This window comes from Dromiciops gliroides, chromosome 5 (genome assembly GCF_019393635.1).
Source record: "Dromiciops gliroides isolate mDroGli1 chromosome 5, mDroGli1.pri, whole genome shotgun sequence".
NCBI classification, from domain to species: Eukaryota; Metazoa; Chordata; class Mammalia; order Microbiotheria; family Microbiotheriidae; genus Dromiciops; species Dromiciops gliroides.
Window position 1 is genome coordinate 219,575,487 of NC_057865.1, and position 13,776 is coordinate 219,589,262.

Genomic DNA, 13,776 nt, shown 5'->3' on the forward strand with positions numbered 1-13,776 from the left:
AAACTATCAGCACATTTTCCTCTCTGCTTTCTGCTTCCTTGGATTGTCCACCTGCAGCTAGAATGATGAGAACGCAAAATAAATTAATGGAGCAATGTAATGTTAAAGAAACCAGTAGTGGATTTGGGGCAAATCTTCAGAATCAGGCATCAAGGCTTCTAGTAGAGAGTATATGGAGGGGCGAAGGGGTATTCACCTATGAGTCATAGGTATTTGTCCTTACAAGTAAGAGGAGTGAGTTTAGAGGCATATATCAATCATATATTTCAGATCTTCTTGCTTGCAAATTCAAATTCCAGCAGACTTGCTCAGGGGAGTGTGTTTGGGTAGGAGGAAGGGGGAGTACTGTAATTTGAGACTGACCATTTGCTGAGGAAAAAAATTACATTTTATTCTCTCTTTCCTGATAGTATAGCCTTCAGAGCTAATACTAAGTACTAAAACAAATACTAAAACAAGGTTTTTAAAAACAATCTGGCCCATATTCTAGGAACAAGTGAGAGAAATAATGAAATATAAGTAATCTTGTTTCTCTCAACGAAGTGGATTTTCCTGCTGCCATTCTCAGCTTTTGATCAAGTAGTTGGATCTTTCTAGCCCTTCTGGATGGTCACCATTCCCCACCCCTGCCGTGGGTGGAACATCCTCTGCCACCAAAGAAGATGCCAACTCAGCGTCTGGCTTGGCAGATGGCTCCTGAGGATGTCGGAAACAGCATTCTTCCCCCCCACCCTAGTTGCCCAACGGGATTCCAAGAATGCGCTTCCACCCAGTTCTGGGAAAAAAATGTTCCTTCTCAGGGCAGGGTGTCCCTGACTAGGATCAGCGGGAAAGGACTTCGGAGACAATCTAGTCCAACACCCTCATTTTATCAGTGAAGAAACAAAAGCATAAAAAGTCAATGACTTGACCAAGGTCACAGAAGCAGTGAGTGGCTGAGACCAAATTTAAATTCAGCTCTTCCACCCAAAGTCCACTACCCATGTGAATTAATCCAGCACTTTTACCACCCTACCACACAGACTCTGCCCCCATTGTTTGGAGTCAGTGCTTTAGACTTGACTTCAGCTTCAGAAAGAAGGTAGGAAGACCTGATATGAAAAAAGGAAGATACAATGTGCCATGGGATAGTTGGCCAACAAATTAGGCACTTTCTCTAGGTGGGGAAGGAAGCAGCCTCCTACAAACTTCTTTCTAGGAATTTAGCCTCTGAATGGGCCTAATATGCTTGTCAAAGATCTCATATCCCTGCTGATTGTACTTTCACCATAATACCCTGCTACTCCTTTCCTTTTTTCTTTTTTTTTAAATATTCTGTTGATAATGTATAATTTTTGATATTTCTTTTTTTGCATATTTGTCACTTCCTACTGACTGTCATTTCCTTCCCAAAATATAGCATGTGCTTATAACTAATAATTGTAGTTATCCCTTCCATATCAGGACTTTCCCTATTGCAGTTTCGATATATTGAGGGTAGGTATAAAAAATTAAATGGGAATTAGTGGGGGGAGTTTTGGGGAAGCTGCAGGTGACACAAGAAGGCCAGTAGATGACACAAAAACTTTGGAAACTCAGAAATACATAAAATATATGTATAATATTGTATAATATTAACCCAAATTTTAGGATAAGGTACTGTAAAAAAAAAAGATATCCCATAAAAGGTACCACATACAAAAGGGGAAAAAATTCAAACTTCTTTTCTGGTAGGAAGGGAGTGTCAAAAATATTTATGGGGATTTTTCAGATCACAGGGGTGCCACACCCATAACTTTCCCAATGTGGAAGAAATAATTATATGGACAAGTACAACAAATCTGCCTGAAAATGTTTGCTTCACTCTTTTGGGGGGGGGGGTGAGGCAATAAGGGTTAAGTGACTTGCCCAGGGTCACACAGCTAGTAAGTGTCAAGTATCTGAGGCTGGATTTGAACTCAGGTTCTCCTGAATCCAGGGCCGGTGCTTTATCCACTGTGCCACCTAGCTGCCCCCCCCTGCTTCACTCTTAATCTCTAAATCACCACCCATCTGTTGAGAGGTGGAAGGCATACTTCCTAATCTGAAATCACAATTGATTTCTTCACTAGACAGAACTTGAAAGTCTTTGGGGGGGGGCAATGAGGGTTAAGTGACTTGCCCAGGGTCACACAGCTAGTGTCAAGTGTCTGGGGCTAGATTTGAACTCAGGTCCTCCTGAATCCAAGGTTGGTGCTTTATCCACTGCGCCACCTAGCTGCCCCCTGAAAGTCTTTCAATGTCGTTTTGATATACATTACTGTGGTCAGCATATAAATTGTTCTCCTGGTTCTGATCATTTAATTTTGCATCAGTTCATATAGTCTTTTCAGATCTCCCTTAATGCTAGTACCTTCATTCCCCTGTTGATCATCTCCAACTTATCTTGTATATAGCTTGTTCGCACATAGTTGTTTGCATATTGACTCTCCCATTACACTGTGAGGAAAGATTGGTTTGGGGTTTTTGGGGTTTTTTTTTGCCTTTCTTTGTATCTCCAGAACTTAGCATAGTGCCTGGTACATAGTAGGCCCTTAATAAATGTTTGCTGATTATCTGATGTGTCTTCCTAATTTTCTCCAAATTCTTGGTATTTGTCATTTCTTAAGGTATAATAACATTCCATTACATATGTATAGTATGATTTATTTAATCATTCCTTTACTGATGGACACTCATTTTGTTTTGAGTTCTTAGCTACTCTAAAAAGTGTCTTTATAAATATTTTATACTTATAAAATGTCTGAAGAGTCTTAATGCAGTTTTCAGTTTTAATAACTTTAGAAATATAAATACTATATACCTACAAAACATCACTTGAAAGTTTAATTATTAGGGGAAGGGAAAGGGAAAGAATTTTGAACTCAAAATTGTAAAAAATGAATGTTAAAATTCTTTTTACATGTAATTGGAAAAATATTAAAAATGAAAAAGTTTAATTATTTCAATTTCTTATAGACTTGGTTTTATGGATTTTGAATAATACATTTTAAGGCTAATTTAAACAGGATGGCATGTTGTATATGCAACACTTTCTGGATGACAAATTCTCAGACTGGTGAATTGGTGGTCGAGATCCTCTTGCTTGGTCCAACCACTCTGGAAAGAAATTTGGTACTATACTAATGATAGCACTACTAGGCATAAACCCCCAAAGGTCAAAGTAAAAGGGAAATTACCAATATGTACAAAAATATTTAGAGCAGTTTTTCTTGTAGCTCGGAACTAAATGCAACATTTGGATCAATTAAAAACTTCTCTAAGAATGCATTGGTGCCTATATCTGCCCATAACCTCTGCAACATTTCTTGCCCTGGTTTTTCCAAGGCTATGTTTACATAATGCCAGGTCCAGATTAAATGAAAAGATTTTTAAAAATTTCATTATTCTTCTGACTAATAATTTCAATCCAACAAATGATTGTTAAGTGCCTATTAAATGCAAAAATCACTGAGCTAAGTGTTGGGAGATAGACAAATAGGATGCACAATGTCTGTCCTCAATGAGCTAAAGCAGTGGGGATACAAAATGAGGCAAAAGACAGTCTCTATCCTCAAGGAACTTACAATCTAATGGGGGAGCCAACATTGGGGAGGGTGGAGGGGCGGGGAATATATAAAAAACAAGCTATGTACAGGCTAAAGAGGAAAGAACTGGAATTAAGGGTTTAGGGAAGGCTTCCTATATAAGAGAGGATTTTAATTGCAATTTAATCAAAACCAGGGAGGTCAGTTAGAGTGGAGGAGGGAGAAAATACAAGTTTATTCCAGTCTAGAAGACCCCACTTCCCTTCCAGCAAGCCCTGCCTGAGTTGTGTCCTTGGGTCAGTCCAGAGCCCTACTGAGGAGGCAGGAGATAATTTTAATAAGAGAGCCACTCCCTGACCTCCTCATTACTCCCCTCATTACTCCCAATCCAGTTTCTCATATTGCTTAGATGATGGTCTGTATTTTCCTTGATTCCCATCATTGATTCTCACTGGTAACAAACTGTTGTAGTAAAATATTTGCCCTGAGTCAAATATTGGCCAACTTGCTTGCACAACGCAAGGACTCAATAAGAATTTGTTGATTGACTGAATGAATGGTATGATATGGTAGACCTAAAATCTTCCATACTTGGAGATTAAAGAAGGTCCAGGGAATCCAATTAGTGATATTTTAGGTGGAGGGGGAAAGGCAGGAATCATCAGTTTCTTCCCTGCTCTAAGTCCTACTTCTTAGTGACATCAGGGAAATAATCAGCATTTCTGGAAGCCCCACCCCTGGAAGCCTCACTAAGTAGCTTGGAATCATGGGAATGTGCCCATCTTGCTGGAAATGCATTTGTTATTCCACCCCAACATCACTCCCAAAGAGCTATAGTATTCTGGGTGTGCTACCTATATTGTCACCCCCTTTCAACATTGCTATTTCCATCACCCTGTTCTTTTAAAATGCTGTTAATGATCAGCTGTGCTACCAACTCCTCCCTTCCCCCCAACCCCTGACTTACTTGGAATTGGGAAGGGAGGAGTTTGAGAAAGTGCCTGGCACATAGTAGGTGCTTAATTATTATTTATTGATTCATTCATTCTCCAGGTTTCCCAACTTGACAAGACTAAGGCCACAATACTACTAGTTTTGTCCCAATTCACAAGAATTTAGCAGATTATGCCAATATATACATTGACCTTGAACCTTCTAATCACTTGTCTCTATCAACAGACCCTCTCAGTAATTCTGCCTAGATGTATTGCTCAGTAGTAAGCATACACCCATTCCCTCCTACTTTCCCCATCCCTATGATATTGAATCTCTAGCTGATAAAAAAGAAATCTCTCTCCCCAACCTTAGCTGTCTGCTCCCTCATCCCAAACTCCCTTAACCCTACACCATCCCCAATGTTACAGTTTTGCCTGTCCCTTACACTATGTTCCCTGCAATGCCTGCCTACATTTAATCATCTTCCTTTCTCACTCCTTCCATTTTTGGGCATTCACTGAAACCTGACTCCCTTCTGATGATACTGCTGTCCTTGCTACCCTCTTCAGCACTTTCTCTCATATCCCTGACTCACTGGTTGTGGTGGTGTTGTCAGATTACTCCTAGCTCCCTACTGACATTTCTAAAGGCTCCCTTCACCCTCATCACTCATCAATGTCTCTTCCTCTGAAGATCTTTCCATTTAAATTTGTCACCCAATTCAGATTCTGCTAGCTGTTATCTACGAACCCCCACCCCATTACACTCTCCTTCCTTTCTCAATGAGTTCAGTACCTGGTTCATACTTCTGCTCCCCACTCTAATTTCTTCCTTTATTCTAGGGGACTTCAACATATATCTTTAAATATATATGCATGTGTATACATGTATGTGTGTATGTACATGTGTATACATGTGTATATGTATGTGTGTATGTGTGCATATATATACACACACACACACACACACACGCACACATACCCTTCATATACTCTAACTTTCCCTTTCCTCATTCTAGTCATACTTCCCTGGTCTACCTCAGCTGGTCAAATAATGCTCCACTTCCATGTTCATAAACTAGGAAATTCCTTTATCTGATCACAACCTTTCATCTTTCCATTTCTCCCTTACTCCTCCTAACCCTATTATCCATTCTTCTTATGCCCTCCAATCCCAGCATCCCTCAGGGCTGTTCCAGGGCATCACCCCTGCTCTGGCTACATTCTCCTCTCTATTCAATCTTGATCTTGTGTCAAACCAGTTCAACTGTATGTTGTCTTCTACTACTATTTTTTTGCCATTCAACTTTTTATTTTTTAAAGTATTTTATTATTTTCCAATTATTTATAAGGATAGTTTTCAACATTTGTTTTCACAGGAATTTTAGTTCCAATTTTTTTTTCTCCCACCTTCCCTTCCCTCCCTCCTCCCCAAGACAGAAAGCGGTCTGATATAGGCTGTATATGTACAACCACATTAAACATATTTCTACATTAGTCATCTTGTGAAAGAAGAATCAGAGCACAAGGGAAAAACTTCAAAAAGGAATGAAAATAATAGTCCAAAAGTAGAAACAGTATGGTTAAATTTGCATTCATAATTCACAGTTCTTTTTTTCTGGATGTTGAGAACATTTTCTATCATGAGTTCTTTGAAACTGTTATGGATCATTGCACTGCTGAGAAGAGCCAAGTCTATCCCACATTGTGTTTATCACACAATGTTGCAGTTACTGTGTACAATGTTCTCCTGGTTCTGCTCCTCTCAGTCAGCATCAGCTCATGTAAATCCTTTCAGGTTTCTCTGAACTCCTCTGGCTCATTGTTTCTTACAGCATGATAGTATTCCATTACATTCATATACCACAACTTGTTTAGCCATTCCCCTATTGATGGGCATTCCCTCAATTTCCAATTCTTTGCCACCACAAAGAGAGCTGCTATAAATATTTTTGTACATGTGGGTCCTTTTCCCTTTTCTTTGGTCTCTTTGGGATACAAACCTAGCAGTGGTACCACTGGGTCAAAGGGTATGAACAGTCCCATAGCCCTTTGGGCATAGTTCCAAATTGCTCTCCAGAAAGGTTGGATTAGTTCACAGCTCCACCAACAAAGCATTAGTGTTCCAATTTTCCACATATGCTAGTTAATCTCAACTGGGCCCTTTCCTGTCTTCTCACATTCTACTCCTGTATACAGATGCTATGATCCAGCCTTACTTGGTCAACTTGCTGTTCCTTACATAACCCTCCATCTCCCACTCCTGCCTTCAAACTGGCTGTTCCCCATGCTTAGAATGCTCTCCATCTCCTTCTCTGAACTCAATCCCTGGCTCCCTTCAAGACTCAGCTCAAGCTCCATCTCTTCCAGGAGGCCTTTCCTTTGTCTCCTCTAAGTTTATCTTCCATCTACACTGTATTTTTCTTATATGTTCTGATTTGTATTTGCTCTCCCCCATTAGAACAGAATCTCTTTGAGGGTAGGGACTGTTTTTGTTTGTTTGATGGGGTTTTTTTGGGGGGGTTTCTCCAGTGATTAGCACAGTGTCTGGCACATATTAAGCTCTTAATAAATACTTGTTAATTGACCGGTTATTGATATGTCCTATAATGGCCTCATTTTAAAGTTTTGATTTGGGTTAATCCTATATGTTAGCCACTGTGCTATCAGGGTCTGATAACTTCCTACTCCAAATGTGCTAGGGATGTGAGGGAAAATAAAATAAAGCTTCTGCTACCTTACATTAGGAACAGGTGTGTAGGCAGAGGAACACAGCTGAGGCCACAGATCAGGGACAAGTTTCAGCGACTCTACTTGTTCCTGGGTCAGAGAAGACAAGGAAATCAAGCTAGGTTTTTGCCAAATTCAGTGCTGGTGTGTAATTGTCAAGGTAGCTCGCAGTATGAAAATGTAGATAGCAATGGTTAACATGGCTCTAAGAAGCTTGGAGCTGCCTAGTTACTTTTGTTTAGTGTGACCAAGAAGCTTACCATGTTTTATTTTTATTTATTTATTTATTTTTGCGGGGCAATGAGGGTTAAGTGACTTGTCCAGGATCACACAGCTAGTAAGTGTCAAGTGTCTGAGGCCAGATTTGAACTCAGGTCCTCCTGAATCCAGGGCTGGTGCTTTATCCACTGTGCCACCTAGCTGCCTCCTTACCATGGCTTTTTTTTTTTTGTGAGGCAATTGGGGTTAAGTGACTTGCCCAGGGTCACACAGCTAGTAAGTGTTAAGTGTCTGAGGCTGGATTTGAACTCTGGTCCTCCTGACTCCAGAGCCGGTGCTCTATCCACTGTGCCACCTAGCTGCCCCTACCATGGCTTTTTTTAAACTTAATTTTAAAATGTTTATTGTTTGCACTTATTTTGTTAAATATTTCTGATTATTTTTTGTTGGTGGCAGTGTTCGTATAAGCCTTTTGTTGTTGTTGGTATACATACACTGTTTTTTAAAAATTTATTTTATTTTTAATTTGTGGAATAAAACAAGCATTTCCATAACATGGTTTAATAATTTTAAAAAAGATGGTTGTACATGAGACCACTAAACTTGCTTTTCCTTTTAAATACATAATAAAGTTATGTAAATTTCTTTTTTTCCTTTCCCCCCCCTTGCCTTAGAGATAGCTACCATTAGACAGAAATAGATGTGTGTATATATAAAACACATATGTATATATGCACACATGTATACATATATGTAAATTTATTCTCTACATGCTTCTATTTATAATTTCTTTCTCTGGATGCAGATAGCATCTTTCTTTGTATGTCCTTTATTTTTAATTTGTGTATTTATAATAGCCAAAATGACTTAGTCATGCAAAGTCATTCTTAAAACAATGGTTTATTAACTTTAGGTTTATTTAGGTTTCTGATTTTGAGTCATATATAGATTAATTTTTAAACACAAAAGCATATTTATTAGACAATCCAAAGAAATGCATGTGTCTATGTCTATGTCTATGTCTATGTCTATGTCTATGTCTATGTCTATGTCTATGTCTATGTCTATGTCTATGTCTATGTCTATGTCTATATCTATATCTATATCTATATCTATATCTATATCTATATCTATATCTATATCTATATCTATATCTATATCTATATCTATATCTATACTTACAAAAACAATGAGCATATCTTCCAGGTGATATTGGAAGAACATCACTGATTATAGCATTGTAGGGTGGGTGTGGTCACATATCGACTGAGGGTGTCTTTTAAATAGTTCTCAGCTAAAAACTTTGTCCTGGACACTAGCCAGCCCATCTGTGGTGATACAGTTAATTTCAGATAGGTTAAGATTCAAGGCCAGGCACTACATAGACCATAAACCTCTGACCAGCTAGGTGGCACCATGGATAGAGAGCTGAACATAGAATCAGAAAGACCTGAATTCAAATCCTTCTTCAAACACTTACTAGCTGTGTCACCCTCAACAACTCAATTAACCTCCCTCAATCTGAATTTCCTCATCTGTAAAATGGGGGATAATGCCAGTTACCTACCTTCCAGGATTGTTGTGAAAGTCAAATGGGATAACATATGCAAAAGAACTTGCAAACCTTAAAGCAATATCTGAATTCTACTATTATTAGTATTGTTATTGTTGGTATTCTCCAGGATGCCGTGGCAACATCTAATTGGTTCTTTCAAATATTACACCCCCACCCTTTCATTTCTCACTCCAATTCATCCTGCTTATAATTCATCCTTTTTTAGTACAGAATCTATATAATATCCTTATTAGGGCAATCAGCTGAATGAACTTCTAGTGGAAAGTCCATGTATTTCTCCATTAAATAAATTGACTATTACAAGCACCATAAAAGAATATAAATAAAAAGGTTCAAGCATATGGCAAACCTGTAATCTTACCCACCCATCTAACCTCTGGGGAAGGCAATCAAGCCCACATATTCTCATATATCCCCCAAAATATTTTGCTGGGGGGTTCTACAATGAGTTCTTGTGTTTCTAGGACACAGAGTACATCAAAGAAGAGGAACTGAGTGAGGAAGATATGTGCTGCAGCTTTCCTGATCTTAAAAATGGACTCTGGTCCTCTGCCATTGAAGAGAGTCTAGGGGTGCACTCAATACCTGACAGCTTATAGTGTGAGAGGGGAGAAAAAGGCATGTGTACCAATCCCTAGAATATAGGATATCCTTGGGAAGAATAATAAGAGAAATGCCACGGGAGTAGAGCGGGAAGAAATGGCTACATTCAGACTGATAAGTTGGCTGCTTATGAGTTCTACCTTCCCTACATTTCTGACAGTTGAGTCACAGTCATATTCACCCCCATTAACTTTGGCCTTTGTTAGCATTGGATTGTGTCTTTAGTTTAGGGTTGGGTGTAGTTTGACGCCTCCTGCAAACCTAGTAGCCATGGTGCTGTCATCATCCTGAAATGCACTCTTGATCCCCTACATTCCCTGAAGGGGATCCATCATCCACAGTAATCAGACAGTCAACAAGCATTTATTAGGTGCTAACTACATATTAGGTACTGTGCTAAACACTGGGATACAAAAATAGCCAACGACATGGCTTCTGCTCTCAAAGAGCTCACATTCTTATAGGGGAGATGATATATACAAGCTATATACAGAATAGTGCAAAGGTACTCTCAGAGGGAAGGTACTAGTATGGGGGAGGGAGAGATGGGAAGGGATAGACAGGGAAAATTCCAGGAAATAAGTGCCTTCTTGAATTTGAGCTGAATCACAGAAACCAGTAGGTGGAAGTGAGGAGAGAGAGAGCATGGAGCTGGGACATTGAGTGTCTTCTGTAAGACAGACTAGTGTGGCCAGATGTTCAAGAACATGTAAAGTATAAGAAACTTTTTTAAAAGTATTGAAAAAGTAAAACTATAAGAAAACTTCTAAAATTAAAGTATAAGAAAACTTGCAATGTAAGAAAGACTCAGGTTGTGATGGATTTTCAGTGTCAAAAAATATTTTATATTTGATCCTGGAAGTAATAGGGAACTAGTGTAGTTTCCTAAGTAATAAGGTTATATGGTTAGACTCAAGGTTTAGGAGTAAGTTCCGACCCTTTGGACAGAATATTTAGGTCTTTCTTTCTAATTATTATTGGGTTCTGTTGATGTCCCAGCTTAGACTCTGTATTCCAGATGGGTTAACTTGCTTCCCATCTACCAATATCTTTTTCTTTTCGACTTTTCACCCTTTGAACAAGATTTTTCTCCTATGTATGAAGCTTTGTCTGCTTACCACTTTCCTTCTTTATTTTCTAAATCTTGTTCAAAATTTAACTTCCCCAGGAAACCTACCGAAGAAAATTTCCCCATTCATTCCCAATATTTCACTCCTACCCAAATACCATCACTCTATTCATTTGGATTTGTCTACATAATCTGGGAGGGGAGATAAATACTCCTATGTGTATGCTCATGTTCTGGGTCTGTGTCCCATCTCATTCCCCAAACCCTTCTCTCCAACCTCATCAGACTTGGAGCTCCCAAGGATGGAGATCATATCTCCTCTCCCCTCTTTCATGTTCTTCCTACCCAGCACTCAGGACAAGACTCAGCTTAAGGACTTCTCAGGACAATTATAGTAGCTCTCATAGGATACTCATAATGGTTATTGACTGTTGCATCCTAGAATGTTTTCCCACAGGACTAAGTGTGGGGAAGGTAAGGCTTGTCTTAATCAGAGGAGAACAAAGGATTGACAGTTAAGACAGACTTGCAAAACAGACTGAAACAAGAAGTTCTGAGTAACTCTTGATGACAGTTGAGCCACCTCCCCAGGCAGAGTGTCCAAATAGAAATCATACTTGATCCTGGTAGAACCTCAGGGAGCCACCTGCCCTGAGGTAGTAGGATACTGCTGCCTCCTCCCCTAAGGAGTTCTATAACCTTTTCCCAGTGACCTATGGATTAGCAGGTGTGCTTCTTACTTTTCCAGGGATATTGAGCAATTGTAACCTGAGTCATTCACTATCATGACAATTTACCCAGATGGCTGCAACACTGGGTTGGGTTAGGGGATGAAGAAAAAAAGCAAACTATCATAATCATCAGAAAACTCTGATTTAGGGCCCAAGCCTGCATCAACTCAGTCTCTGCCCATGAAAGGCATGACATCTATGGGAATTTGATTATGCAAACCCACAGTAGAATGCAGATATTGTCAAATCAAGACACAAATGAAGAGTAATGGAATGAAGAGTAATGGAAGGATCCCTAGTCTTGGAGTCAGGGCACCTGGGTTTGAGACTTGGCCCGAGACTAATTGACTACATGATCTTAGGCAAATCATTCCACCTCTCTGAGCCTCAGTTTTCTCATTTGTAAAAATGAAGGGGTTGAACTAGAAGATTTCTAAGGCCCCTTCCAGCTCTAAATTCTATGAAAAGGGGACAATCATACTTTCATCCTGTCTCATAGGGTTTATAGGATCATAGATTTGAAGCTAAAGGGGACCTTAGAGTTCATCTAATGCAACCCCATCATTTTACAGATGAGTAAACCAAGATCTAGAGAGATGGGGTGACTTGCCCAGGGTCACAGAGGAAATAAATGAAAGAACAGGGATCCTAACCCAGATATTCTAACTCTGAATCTAATTTGTTTTCTATGTACCATGTTTTGTAAACCATGAAGTACTATAAAGGTAAAGGATATTTTTTTTCCATTATCCCTATAAGTAAAAGCTAAGTACAAATTAAAGGTAAAGTAGGGGAAATTCTGAATTTGAGGTCCAAAACTCTGTATTCAAGTTCCTGTCTTTGCTGCTTACTTCCTCTGTGACCTTGGACAAGTCACTCAACCTTGAGTTCCATTTCCTTACCAATAAGAGCCTTGGATTAGAAGGAGTTGTTAATGTCCTTTGCAGCTCCAAATCTATGATCCTAAATACATAATTGGCATAGATTGAGAATTTGGGGGAATCCTGTCTAGTTTGTCCTGTCAATCCTGGAAAAGTTTTCCGGAGAAAGGACTTGCCAGAAGACATTTTATTCAGTAGACTAGGCACAATGGGCTGCTTTAGAAAAGACTCTGGTGGGAAAGGAATAAGTCAGTGATAGGTGTGCCTCAGATGGTTGTGTGTTTAGCTGAATGAGGGGAGTTGATTGCTTCTTCTTCTGATAATAATAACTTATTTATTTAGTACTTAAAAGTTTGCAGGGGGCAGCTAGGTGGTGCAGTGGATAGAGCACCGGTCCTGAAGTCAGGAGTATCTGAGTTCAAATCTGGCCTCAGACATTTGACACTTACTAGCTGTGTGACCCTGGTCAAGTCACTTAACCCCAATTGCCTCACCAAAAAAAAAAGTTTGCAGTGCACATTTCACATAAGCAGTGTATCATTTCCCTCGTTTTACGGATGTGGAAACTGAGGCTCAGAGAGGCTAAAGCCACTTTGCTCATGTCTACACAATTAGTTAGTCCCAATCAATGTAATCAGCAACAAGCTTTTATAGAGTGTCTATTACATACCAGACACTGTCCTGGATGTCGGAAGTATCAAGACAAAAAATGAAATAATCCCTGCCCCCTCAAAAGGCTTCCATTTAGTGACTGAGATGCATGTGAGGGGATATAAGTATATAGAGAATAAATATATAAAGAATTGTAAAGGGGAATGGACCATAGTCACATTGGAAGAGGTTGAGGAGCCTGCTTCTAGCAGAGTCATGATGACAGGTGATGAAAAAGGCCTCGGATAGACCTTGGAGCAGCTGTACACATATGCATAACCCAAGCTGGAGGTACTTTCAAAAACTGGTCTCAACCTCATTCCCTCCCACTGCTACGTCTTGAAGGATCTCCGCTCTCTGGGGAGGTACAATACCATCAGGGGAGAGTCTCAAAGACCTTTTCTCTTCTGAGGAAAATGTATGGTCTTAGGAAAATAGGTCTTGCTTTTTTTTGCCTGCCTCAGCACTGATCTGTTGATTTAGTCAGGACGCTGGTAGAGAGTGGAACTAGAAATGTGCTCTCCCTTTGATAGATAGATGAATCTAGGCCTTTCTCTCTCTCTTTACCAAATTCTTATTCTCCTTGATAAATGCTTAAGAGTCTAACTCTTGCTAAAACTCATAATTTATTGGTGACCACTCATTAGATATTTTAGACAGTATAGTTTGAATTTTAATCCCCTTACATGAGAAACAGCATAGGGGCATTCCCCCTTTGTGTCCCCTTGCACATGACTGCCCCCAGCATCCTGGGCAGGCTGCTGGCTCACACATGCAGCAAAGTTCTGAGCCACTCAGAACTCAAACGTTTATAGAGATATGAACAAGGAGTTGAC